The sequence below is a fragment of the Ambystoma mexicanum genome, chromosome 5p (assembly GCF_040938575.1).
Source record: "Ambystoma mexicanum isolate Mex_15411 chromosome 5p, UKY_AmexF1_1, whole genome shotgun sequence".
NCBI lineage: Eukaryota > Metazoa > Chordata > Amphibia > Caudata > Ambystomatidae > Ambystoma > Ambystoma mexicanum.
In genome coordinates this window covers 1,030,494,435-1,030,506,114 of record NC_090930.1, presented here as the reverse complement: position 1 = coordinate 1,030,506,114, position 11,680 = coordinate 1,030,494,435, and positions in this window count along the sequence as shown.

The following is an 11,680-nucleotide window of genomic DNA, read 5'->3' as shown; positions in this document are numbered from 1 at the left end:
CTGGTCGTCTTCTCATTCGTTTCTTGGATTCCGATCTGGAGAGTTTTCATTTTAGCCATGAGCTGTTTGGAAATTGAGCTATTGTAAAATGAGCCTTTGGGAAAAGACAAGACTGATCACTTGAGGGACTAACCTTTCAGCCTATGGCATTGTTTGCGGGCATGGCAATAAGGCTCCCTTCGAGCATGACGGAGGCGCTGGCTACTTGCTGATTGGCTGGGCTACTTTTCAGGTAAACCGCAATAAAAAATCCTTTTTACACCCTTTGGACCCTTAAAGAAGGGAGAATCCTGGATTGTGATGGAGTAATCCTGTAACTCAATTCTGTCTTGGATAGTGTTGTCATGTATTTGCACGTGTCCCTCAAGAAGCCGTCTTTGGTGGACAGTGTTTGCTAGCTCAAGGGTGGGCTTCAAACCTGGTCCCATCCCCAAAGTAGACGACTGTAGAAGTGTCACACTGCTGATTTCAATAAGGGCAATATAGCACCATAGGGGGTTGGGGGTTGATTTGAACATTTGCTCTATTAAACAAGCCAAAGGGCTGCAAGGGCATGCTGTTGTAACTGGTCGTGAGTGCAACTTTTGCAGGTGAGAAATGTGGGCAGGCATTCACAAAATGTAAAACAGGAATTTGCTAATATCAATCATAGGTGGGTGCTTAACTTGCTCCATGGGTGAGGGAATTGCAAAGATGGTTGATGTGGTTGTACAGCACATGGAGGTGTGACCATGTGGGGGGCAACATTTAAAACAGCCGAGCAGCATACTATAAAGGTCTGTGATGGGCGAGTGACCTGCTTTGGCGCAGAAAATGCAATGCAAATCTTGAACAGACTACATAAAGTAGCAAATCGAACAGAGTTCTTCATGTGGTTCCATTGCCAACACGAACAACAACGGCGACAGCCCTGACGGGTCCCCTTCTCCAGCTTGATAACGTCTGAGCATAGACCATTAGTCGAAACAGCTGCCGGCGGGTCAGTATACAACAGCTAGATCCAACTTAAGAAACCATTTCCAAAAGCCTTTGCCTTCATAACCTTGAATAGATAACCCCAATCAAACCTCCCACAACACCAAGAGTTAGACTCACATGTGTAGCCCCTCACCTTACCATTTAGCTTCCCTGACGCAGGTGAGTGGTGCTTGGAGACCCTGGCCACCTTTTTCCCTCCCCCTGCACCGGTTTAAACTGTGTGTAGGCCTCTTGCCCCCACCCTCCACCGCCCCTGAGCCGAGTCCATTTTTCAACAGTCAAAACCCCTTCCCACCTCCCGACCCTCCCCCAAGCCCTGATTGTCTGGTTTCTACCTCCCACAGCACCAAGGGTTAGACCCGAGCATGTATCACCTCACCTCACCATTTTAGCTTCCCTGGCACAGGTGAGTGGTGCTTTGAGACCCTGTGCCCACTTTTACTCGCCCCCTGCACCGGTTTAGACTGTGTGCAGGCCCCTTGCCCCCACCCTCCACCGACCCTCACCCATTTTGGTAGTTGCCATGTCGTAATCCAACTATGATTGTTCCATAGCTCCCATAACAATCACTGTGCTAGGGTGCTAGGTAGCGAAGGACCCTGAGGCAAAGGACATCCCCTCTCTGAAGCAGCTCCATATTGTGTCTGCAGGTGTCAGCAGAGGAAGCCGGCAGCCGTCAAACAGCAGCAACCAACAAGATAAGTGTGGTGCGGTCGGGAGTCGCAACAATCACTGCACCCAGTCAAACTGACACACCTCTCCCATTACATATAGCCATGGTTGCCCACGGTAGTATGGTATTCATGTCCCGCATTATGCCGTTATCTTAGTTAGCTATCCTGAATAACTCCTTAACTACATTATGCAATGCAGTCCTCTTCTCCCACTATCAAAGACAAAGAGGTAAGGAAAACCTGCTAACCCAACTCTAAAATCTCACCTTTCCCCATACACTTCTCATACAGAAACTCACACAACCGCTTCTCTGCACAGCAACCCACACATACTTCACCACTTTGCAACAAAAGACTAACAACACATAACCCGGCACAACAGCACATAGGAATTCGCACCGACCCGATAAAAGCACTTCAGCTCAGCGAACGGTGCAAACCGAACTGAAGCTGCCAACAGGACATCACAACTCTCACTTTCCTATTCCCGCTACACCCGACTAATCCCCTCACCCCCCCACTCTGGGGGCGAGGGTGTGTGGTATAAATACCTTTAACATTAACATCTCCTCCATTAGCTTAAACATGCTGTGCGGCATTATTCTATAAAATTCAATAGAAGACCATCAGGCCCAAGGCATTTCCCTGCATTCAAGCTGGATACCTTATTTTCCAACTCATCGCACAAGAGTTATTCTCCATCATGTGCAAGCAATGTACAAGCAGCCTATCACATTTCTTTCCTCCCTCATAGTATGCGTGCCTGGTTCAGAGCAAAGCATATTCTGTTCTTTCAAAGAGCAATTTATTCAATTGATATTTGACCAGCCGCAGTGATCTCTTCTTTTCCTCGTCCCGTGAGATTATAACCGACCTTTCCAGAGCCTTAATCTTCAATTCCAACATTTTGATGGAATTATCTTTGGTATTCCTACCTTTACTTGATAGGCCAATCAGAAGCCCCCTCATACTGCATTTAAAGGCCGCCTAACATAACATAGGCAATAAGTACAAATCTACATTGTCATGAAAGAAAATTCGGAACCCTTTCCTCCCCCCTCTGCACCCAAACCGAACCCCCTCACCCCATCAATAATATAGCGTACCGCTTGCCGTAACCGATGATCACTTAATTACATTGCGGCTCTTGGATGTTAGCACAAACCTATAATGTATACAAACCAGTGGCAAAAAAAAAACACACACATTAAGGCTTTACCATATAAGTTGTATCTGACCCCAACATATTAAGATTGAATTTGTCTTGGTAATCAAGAAAACATATCAGTGTTCATATTGCCCCCTTAAGCACTAACCTCGCAGTGGCATAGCCTGCGCACTAGAGATGAACAGAGGCGAGTGAACATACATCCAATCTCGCCACATATGCCGATAAAGCCACAGCGCCGCATCAGTTCACCAAGAGTCAACGAAGGACAATCCAGAAGAAAACAGGCAAACGTCATGTCCCGCACGTCCGCTGCAACGTGGAATCCGCCAGCATATGGGTAGAGAAAGGAACCTGACTGTAGACTGCCTCGAGGGGAATCGGAAGCCTGGGGGACTGCAGCAGTCCTGATGACACGCGACCCTAATCACAAAGTAAGTTGTTAATTGCCGCAGGGCCGTGGCGCCATCTTACTCAAGTCAAATGAACAATGATAAAAGTATGAAAAGTAACAATAAAGCCAATTAAGCCACAGGGCAGTTAAGCGCCATGATCCACTTCTAAGATCTCAGAGCCATCAGCCCAATCCGACTCCAGCTGCAGGTTTTGTAGCCCTGTCAGAGCTTCAGAAGCATTCCCAGTGCTTTTTACTCCATCAGGTAGAAACACTTTCAGAATTGCAGATTTGGTCAGGATGACTGTAACTTGCTCTTCTTTGGCCATGGTCATGGCTTCCCTGAAAGAGTTTCTCTTCTCCATCACTTCCTTAGGATAGTCAGGGTATACAGACAAACGCTTGCCATCAAACATTACTCGACCCTTTTCCCTTGCAGGCTGCAAAACCCCTTCTTTGATGCAAACTTTAGTAAGAACCAAAACAATTTGTCTTGATTTGCCCAAAACCTGCTTCCCTACTCTGTAAGCTAAGTCTACATCAGAAGGTCTCATTATTCCTGCCCACCACAGCTCTGTGATCACGTTGACAATCGAATCCACAATGCCAGAATTCCTTCCTTGCGTTCATCCAGTCCCATCAGTCACAGGTTACGGCTGCGGGTCTTCAGGTTCAGATCCATTGCTCTATTCCTCACTTTTGACAGCTCGGCTTTCAAATCATTATATGCCCTAAAGCTGCCAGTGATTTCATATCCCAAGCTTCCAGTCTCAATTTCAATTTTGGTAACCTGTCATTCCTGATGATTGACTTTCTGAGAGAGATCAGCCAAAGTAGATTTAACATCTCCCACGTTCTGGGCCACCTTCACCAGTAGTGTGTAAATGTCCTGTGAGTTTGGCCCCTTCCTCAGTTCTGCAGAGTTCTGTTTTGGCTTTTTGGGGATCGGATTCTTTGTTGTGTCAATTTTCTTTTTAGTATTCATTATCCTTGAAATAGCCTTAGGAGCTGGGCCGGAGCTTCTGGCTTAGGCTGCTGCTCTGTCAACCAACATTCCAGAATCCCCGGAAGCCTGCAGGGGATCAAGGGCACGGGAGTTGGAGCCCGCAGGAGTTATTTTTCACAGTCAGAGCTGCCTAAGCTCTGCCCCCTTCAACTACTAAACACCATACTTCCCCTACGAGGGCTGAAGCTCGCAGGGGATCAAGGGTGCAGGAGTTGGAGCCCACAGGGAGTTAGATCACGTTGGTGAGTGCCCTCCCGATACTCGCATCATTTGCCTTTTAATAACTTTAACCCAGAGCTGCACAAGGGAGGGAAGCGAGTAGCTCTCACCCTCCACCTGATTCAATCTGACTTTCCCTTGGTGACGATCATACAGGATCCATCTATGCCTATGAGGTAGCGCTTGAGCACGCCTTGAAACTCCCACATTTGTTGTTATATAAAGGGGGAGGCTTTACGTTTGTACAGAAGCGATTCAGTTTTCTGGGGCAAGAGGATATTGAGCGTCAATACTAGACGTGGGGGGGGGGCGGGGAGCCTCACAATCAATTCTGAAACTGAAAGGCTCGGTGGACATATCCCTGTAGGGAACAGAGTAAGTTCCCTATTAGGGAACTCCCGTCCCCTGCACACTATCTGGGGCTTATGGAGCCAAAGTATTCAAAGAGTATCTAATATAGGTATTTGGTATACTTTTTGGTTAGACTTAAACCAAGTGTTGATTGAAGCAAGTGTTTTTTTGCCTAACATAGTTAAAACATAGAGACAGTTGTAGAATAGATATTCACTTAGGTACAAAAGACAACTTGTGACTTGATCTTTAGTTCAGGATTTATTGGTCCAAACAGGATTGCCCAACGCGTTTCGAGAGTTATTCTCTTCTTCAGGGGCTATATGCAATTCAAAACTTTAAATCTATTAAAAAAAGGTTAAACAATGTTCTAGATTAGTTGAATAATTGATAATAATAATTTACATTCAATTGCAATATTCATTTTTACAAGAAGATATTCATTAGATAATAGAAAACCTCGTTATTTACAATTCCAGTATAAGCATTGATTATCGTGTAACAGTGATCCCACTGTCGCATATGTTCACAATTTTGGCAATTACACCATACAAAACCAAAAGAGGTATCCATAATTCTTGTGGAAAAAACTTAGTTCATTGAAACCAATTGGTTGTTTTGCTAATATTAAAGTAACAGAAAGAAAAAGCACTAGTTAATCGCCATTTTCAGAAAGAAGGACATAGAGTAATTCCTAATTACATATTTTATTATTTCAGCACGAGATCTCAAGGTGGTAAGGAATAGTGGTTGGCTTACCCTGTTTTTATGTTTTAAACATTAGGATAAGAAGAATGATCCATGATTATGGGCCTGTAAAATATTTCACATCGACAGTTTCAACAGGAGTCAATACGGTGTTTAAGCCTGTGTAAAATAAAGTGATGGACCAGTCTAAGTATATTGGTATATTGATATGATTAAAGACACGAACAATCTAAACTGAGATGTTCACTAATGGGGATACATAATAGACTTACTTAATGGAGTTCAATCTCTAGAGATGTGGGAAAGATGGTCGTGCTCGAAGTCTGTAGGCATACTGCTACGTTACCGTAGTATCCACGGATTCTCCATTAGGAGGAGAGAAATGCCGGTGTGGCTTTTTTCTTTAATCTGGGGAATCGAAGAAACCCAGTTTAGGATCTAAAAGATTCTCTTAAGGTAAAAAAAGTTCTGGCTGAGGGCCGTTGTCAGCATACTTACAGGTTTCTGACTGTATGACTCGACTGGAAACAAGTACCGTCCGGCTCCGTACGCTGGGAAATACAGAGTGTGAGACTAGGTTACAAGATGGCCGTATTTGTGGATAATGTAAACGTGACGTCATCACGCGGCGTGCGTGCATGACGTCACGAATGTAAACAAGGAGACGGGTGCGTGACGTTGAGAAAGGATTCAATCGAAACAACATACTAGATAAATATCTTAGTGTCGTGGTGTAATTTGTAGATGCGATCGGATACGACACTATGGTGTATATCAATATAAGGGGTCTATAGTAGATGAACATTAAAAACAAAGGTAAAAAAAGGTACAAAAATGAAGGTAAAAAATGGCGGACATGGTCTGCTGAGATACAACTCTTAGATGAAGAGGACCAACTCTTAGATGTGAAGAAGTTAGTTATAGTAACCTTGTCTTGAGTAGAGGAGAGCTACATGGCGATGCAAGAAACTCGAATGGAATTTATTGGGAAATGTGGGAGCAACATGTAGAGTACATATGTAAATTGAACAGATATTAAAGTTTTCATCAGATATTTTCAAATATGATATTTAAAGATGTGGTCCCCTCGGAGTATGATGGTAAGAGTACCAACACTACCCCAAGGACTATACTGTGATATTTTTGAAAAGAAGAAGGGGTATGGTCCTCTTAGCGAGTAATGGTAGACAGGTCAGGTAAAAAACAAAGTGCAAAATTGACACATATTTGTAATTATACTGCTGCCTCATTCAGAGTTAACAATCTCTTTGTTTTGACATGAAAAAGCGTCTGGTTAAATCTTTGTTGTAACTAGAACCGGTGCTATTCTTATGCATTTCGTTTGATGCTTTTATACATTTCTAGGTAGCGTTTTGTAATTATTCAGCTGCCTCATTCAGAGTTCACAGTCTCTTGGTTTTGGCATAAAAGAACGTCAGGTTTCATCTTAGTTGTAACTGAAACTGGTACAATTCTTATACATTTCTTTTGATGCTTTTATACGTGTCTAGGCAGCGTCTTGTAGTAGGAAATTCAACATGATGTTAAGAGGAAGATTATGCAAAAGGAGGTTTTATAGAAAGGGTCCTAAATAGTATTCCTCATTAAGACCGTGGGGTGATAAAGCATCAAGTTTATGTATCCAGAATAATTCCCTTTGGGATAGTCTTTTGGCTAGGTCTCCGCCTCTTGGAAGGGGGTGGATTAATTCAAGGATTGCCCATCTAAGTTGGGTAATGTTATGTCCATTCTCTTTGAAGTGTCTGTATACCGGTGATTTGGTATTACATGTCCTGATGTTGGATTTGTGTTCCGTCCAGCGTTCATTTGCCTTTCGGGTTGTTTTGCCCACGTAATATTTCCCACAGGGGCATCGGAATGTGTAAATCAAGTTTTTGCTGTCACAGGTCACGAAATCATTCAGAATTATTTTTTTACCACTGCTGGGGTGTCTTATGTGGTCACCTTTTATGATGTTGCCACAATGCTGACAATTCAAGCATGGATATGTACCGGTTTTTTGTTTCCTCAGTGTCGTTTGGGCGGATTTTTTGGGTCTTTCTGCTCTGATGAGAGAGTCCCTGAGGTTTTTTCCTCTCTTATAAGCCAGCATTGGTGGTTCAGGGAACAATCGGTTCAAATTCGCGTCTGATTTAATGAAGTCCCAATTTTTGGTAATAATCCTTTTTATCTGGAAGCTCTGACTAGAGAATTTCAGAGTATGAATTAATCTTGTCGTTGTTTTTTGGGTTGTTCCTCTAGAAGTTTAGTTCAGGGTATCGACGCTGTTCTTTGGATTGCTTTGTCTAGTATTTCATCTGGGAATCCTCTGTTTTTGAATCTTTGTTTCATATCTTCATATTCATTCTGGAGATTGCTTGTGTCAGACGTGATCCTTTTTAATCTGAGTAACTGGCTATAAGGAAGGTTATTCTTTAAGTGTGTCGGATGAAAACTCCCAAAGTGGAGTGTGTTGTTTGTATCTGTAGGCTTTCTGTAGATGTTGGTAACCAGATCAGTGCCCATTTTCGTAATGTTAACATCCAAAAAATTTATATTCGGTTGGCCGATTTCCAAGGTAAAGGTAATTCCTTTGTGACATTTATTTAGGTAATCAAAGAATTGTTGAAGTTCTTCTTGAGTCCCCTGCCAAATCCCAAAGATATCATCTATTTAGCGTTTCCAGTAGATGATTTTGTTTTTCCATGGTTCTTTATTCAGTATATGTGTTTGCTCCAAGTGAAACATAAAAATGTTTGCGTAAGCAGGGGCTACTGCTGACCCATAGATGTCCCTGATGTTTGTAGGTAATATTTGCCTTCATATCAGAAGTAGTTGTTATAGAGGATAATGTTTATCAACTCTATGGCAAATACTTTTTGGATCAGGATGTTGTGGTGGTTCAAAAGAAACCATTCAAGTGCCTCTATCCCCTGATTATGGGGAATGGATGTATATAGACTATTTACATCTAGGGTAAATAGAATCACTGATGGATCATCTATTGCTATTTCTTTAAGTAGTCTTAAGAAATGAGCAGTGTCTTTCAAGTATGTAGAGGTTTTTTGCACCAAAGGTTGTAGCGCTCGGTCTAGATAAATAGCCAGTGGGTCTAATATGCTTTCGGTTCCTGCTACTATTGGTCTGAACGGAGGATTCATCTTGTTTTTTTGGATTTTTGGTAATGAGTAAAAAACAGGTGTGACTGGAAATTTGTTGATAAGAAAGTCACTTGTCTGATCTGTAATCCAATCCATTTCCAGAGCTTTGTCAATGGTTTTCTTGACTATTTCTTTGATGGATAATATTGGGTCAGAGTCCAAAACTAGGTAGGTGCTTTGGTCATTTAGTAAGTTCAAACAGCCTTTGTTGTAGAATTCAGTGTCCATTAGTTCAAGAGCTCCTCCTTTGTCTGCTGGTTTAAGTGTGATTGATGGGTCTTCAGCTAATTCTTTAATTATTTTGAGTTGATGTTTTCTGATATTCATTCTGTTGTTGGAAGAGTATTTGATTCTTCTGAGGTCTTTCGTAGTTTTGAGATTGAAGAGATTGATTATAGGATGATTGATCTGGGGATGGAAAGAGCTCTTGTTTCTCAGTTCCAAATAGTTACATGTTTTCCTTTTTTCTGCTGTTTCTGGAAGTGAATCGAAGAATACTTTCAGCTCCATTTTTCTTATAAGTTTGAACAGATTGACTTCTTCAAACATTGTAGTGTTGTTAGTTGGAACGAAAGATGGGCCCAAATTTAGGGTATCCATTTGAGTTTTTGTTAATTGTTTAGATGAGATGTTAAATACAATCGTTTCTGTTATTTGTTCTTCGTTCTTTGTTTTCTTCTGCCCTCTTCGGGCCTTCCTCCACCTAAAAAAGGAATTTCGGGAGTTAGTGTAGGTGCTGTACTTGGGTGTATTGATGCTAGCACTTCTGTCTCAGTGGTCGAGGCAGTTGTTTGGCCTGTGGAAGGTGTCTGTGATCTGGGTTCGTTTTCCCCACTTGTGATATCACTGCTTTCAGTATTGTCTGCTGGTTCCGTTGGTCTTGATGGTCTTCTAGGTGCAGGTCTTTGATTATTGTAGAATTCTTGCCACGTATACACAATGTCGCGGGCGTAGTCTAATGTGTCACGCCGGAATTTTCTGATTTTTCTTTGTTCGATCTCTTTCTTGTATCCGTCAAGTTTTCTATTTGTATCTTCTATAATGTTGCTTAAGTCTTCCGCTGATTTGAGTTTGGACAATTGTTGTGTCAGATCTTCAATCTCTTCTTTAATTTTAGACAAGGATTTCGCTAATTCTTCAATGGTCAGAAGAATTAGATCTAAGGAACATTTATTCAGGATTTGTTCCCACCGTTTCACAAAGAGTTGGTTATCTTTACATAAAGTTGGTCGTAGGTAGACCCTAAGTCCTCTTGGGATCTTTTTACTTTTATAATACTGTGCAAGAGTGGCTGAATGTAATTTCTGGGAGATCTCCCTCCTGATGAGTTTTTCTAATTTGAAGATGAGCCTGTCTGGATTATCGTCTCCTGATGATTCTTTCTCAGTATCTTTGATGAGGCCTAATATCCGGTCAGCCTCTTCTTCACTAAAAGCAAAGGTAGTCGCTGATTTATCTGTTAATGAATTAATCTTAGAAAATGACATAATTCAGTGGGTGGGTGCAGGTGTGTGTTTTTATGCCAACCCTGTCAAGGGAAATATAAAGAACCAAAGGAGAAAAGGACACCTTTGCACACCTAAATGTATCCAGACTTTTGTGTGAGTTATTTTTTATGTTTTATGTTTCTGTAACATTATCTAAAGTCAAGGTGCGGGGGAGAAAAATAGCAACCCTGGCATATGGGTTGAAGGAAATATGAGAACAGAGTAAGTTCCCTATTAGGGAACTCCCGTCCCCTGCACACTATCTGGGGCTTATGGAGCCAAAGTATTCAAAGAGTATCTAATATAGGTATTTGGTATAATTTTTGGTTAGACTTAAACCAAGTGTTGATTGAAGCAAGTGTTGTTTTGCCTAACATAGTTAAAACATAGAGACAGTTGTAGAATAGATATTCACTTAGGTACAAAAGACAACTTGTGACTTGATCTTTAGTTCAGGATTTATTGGTCCAAACAGGATTGCCCAACGCGTTTCGAGTTATTCTCTTCTTCAGGGGCTATATGCAATTCAAAACTTTAAATCTATTAAAAAAAGGTTAAACAATGTTCTAGATTAGTTGAATAATTGATAATAATAATTTACATTCAATTGCAATATTCATTTTTACAAGAAGATATTCATTAGATAATAGAAAACCTTGTTATTTACAATTCCAGTATAAGCATTGATTATCGTGTAGCAGTGATCCCACTGTCGCATATGTTCACAATTTTGGCAATTACACCATACAAAACCAAAAGAGGTATCCATAATTCTTGTGGAAAAAACTTAGTTCATTGAAACCAATTGGTTTTTTTGCTAATATTAAAGTAACAGAAAGAAAAAGCACTAGTTAATCGCCATTTTCAGAAAGAAGGACGTAGAGTAATTCCTAATTACATATTTTATTATTTCAGCACGAGATCTCAAGGTGGTAAGGAATAGTGGTTGGCTTACCCTGTTTTTATGTTTTAAACATTAGGATAAGAAGAATGATCCATGATTATGGGTCTGTAAAATATTTCACATCGACAGTTACAACAGGAGTCAATACGGTGTTTAAGCCTGTGTAAAATAAAGTGATGGACCAGTCTAAGTATATTGGTATATTGATATGATTAAAGACACGAACAATCTAAACTGAGATGTTCACTAATGGGGATACATAATAGACTTACTTAATGGAGTTCAATCTCTAGAGATGTGGGAAAGATGGTCGTGCTCGAAGTCTGTAGGCATACTGCTACGTTACCGTAGTATCCACGGATTCTCCATTAGGAGGAGAGAAATGCCAGTGTGGCTTTTTTCTTTAATCTGGGGAATCGAAGAAACCCAGTTTAGGATCTAAAAGATTCTCTTAAGGTAAAAAAAGTTCTGGCTGAGGGCCGTTGTCAGCATACTTACAGGTTTCTGACTGTATGACTCGACTGGAAACAAGTACCGTCCGGCTCCGTACGCTGGGAAATACAGAGTGTGAAACTAGGTTACAAGATGGCCGTATTTGTGGATAATGTAAACGTGACGTCATCACGCGGC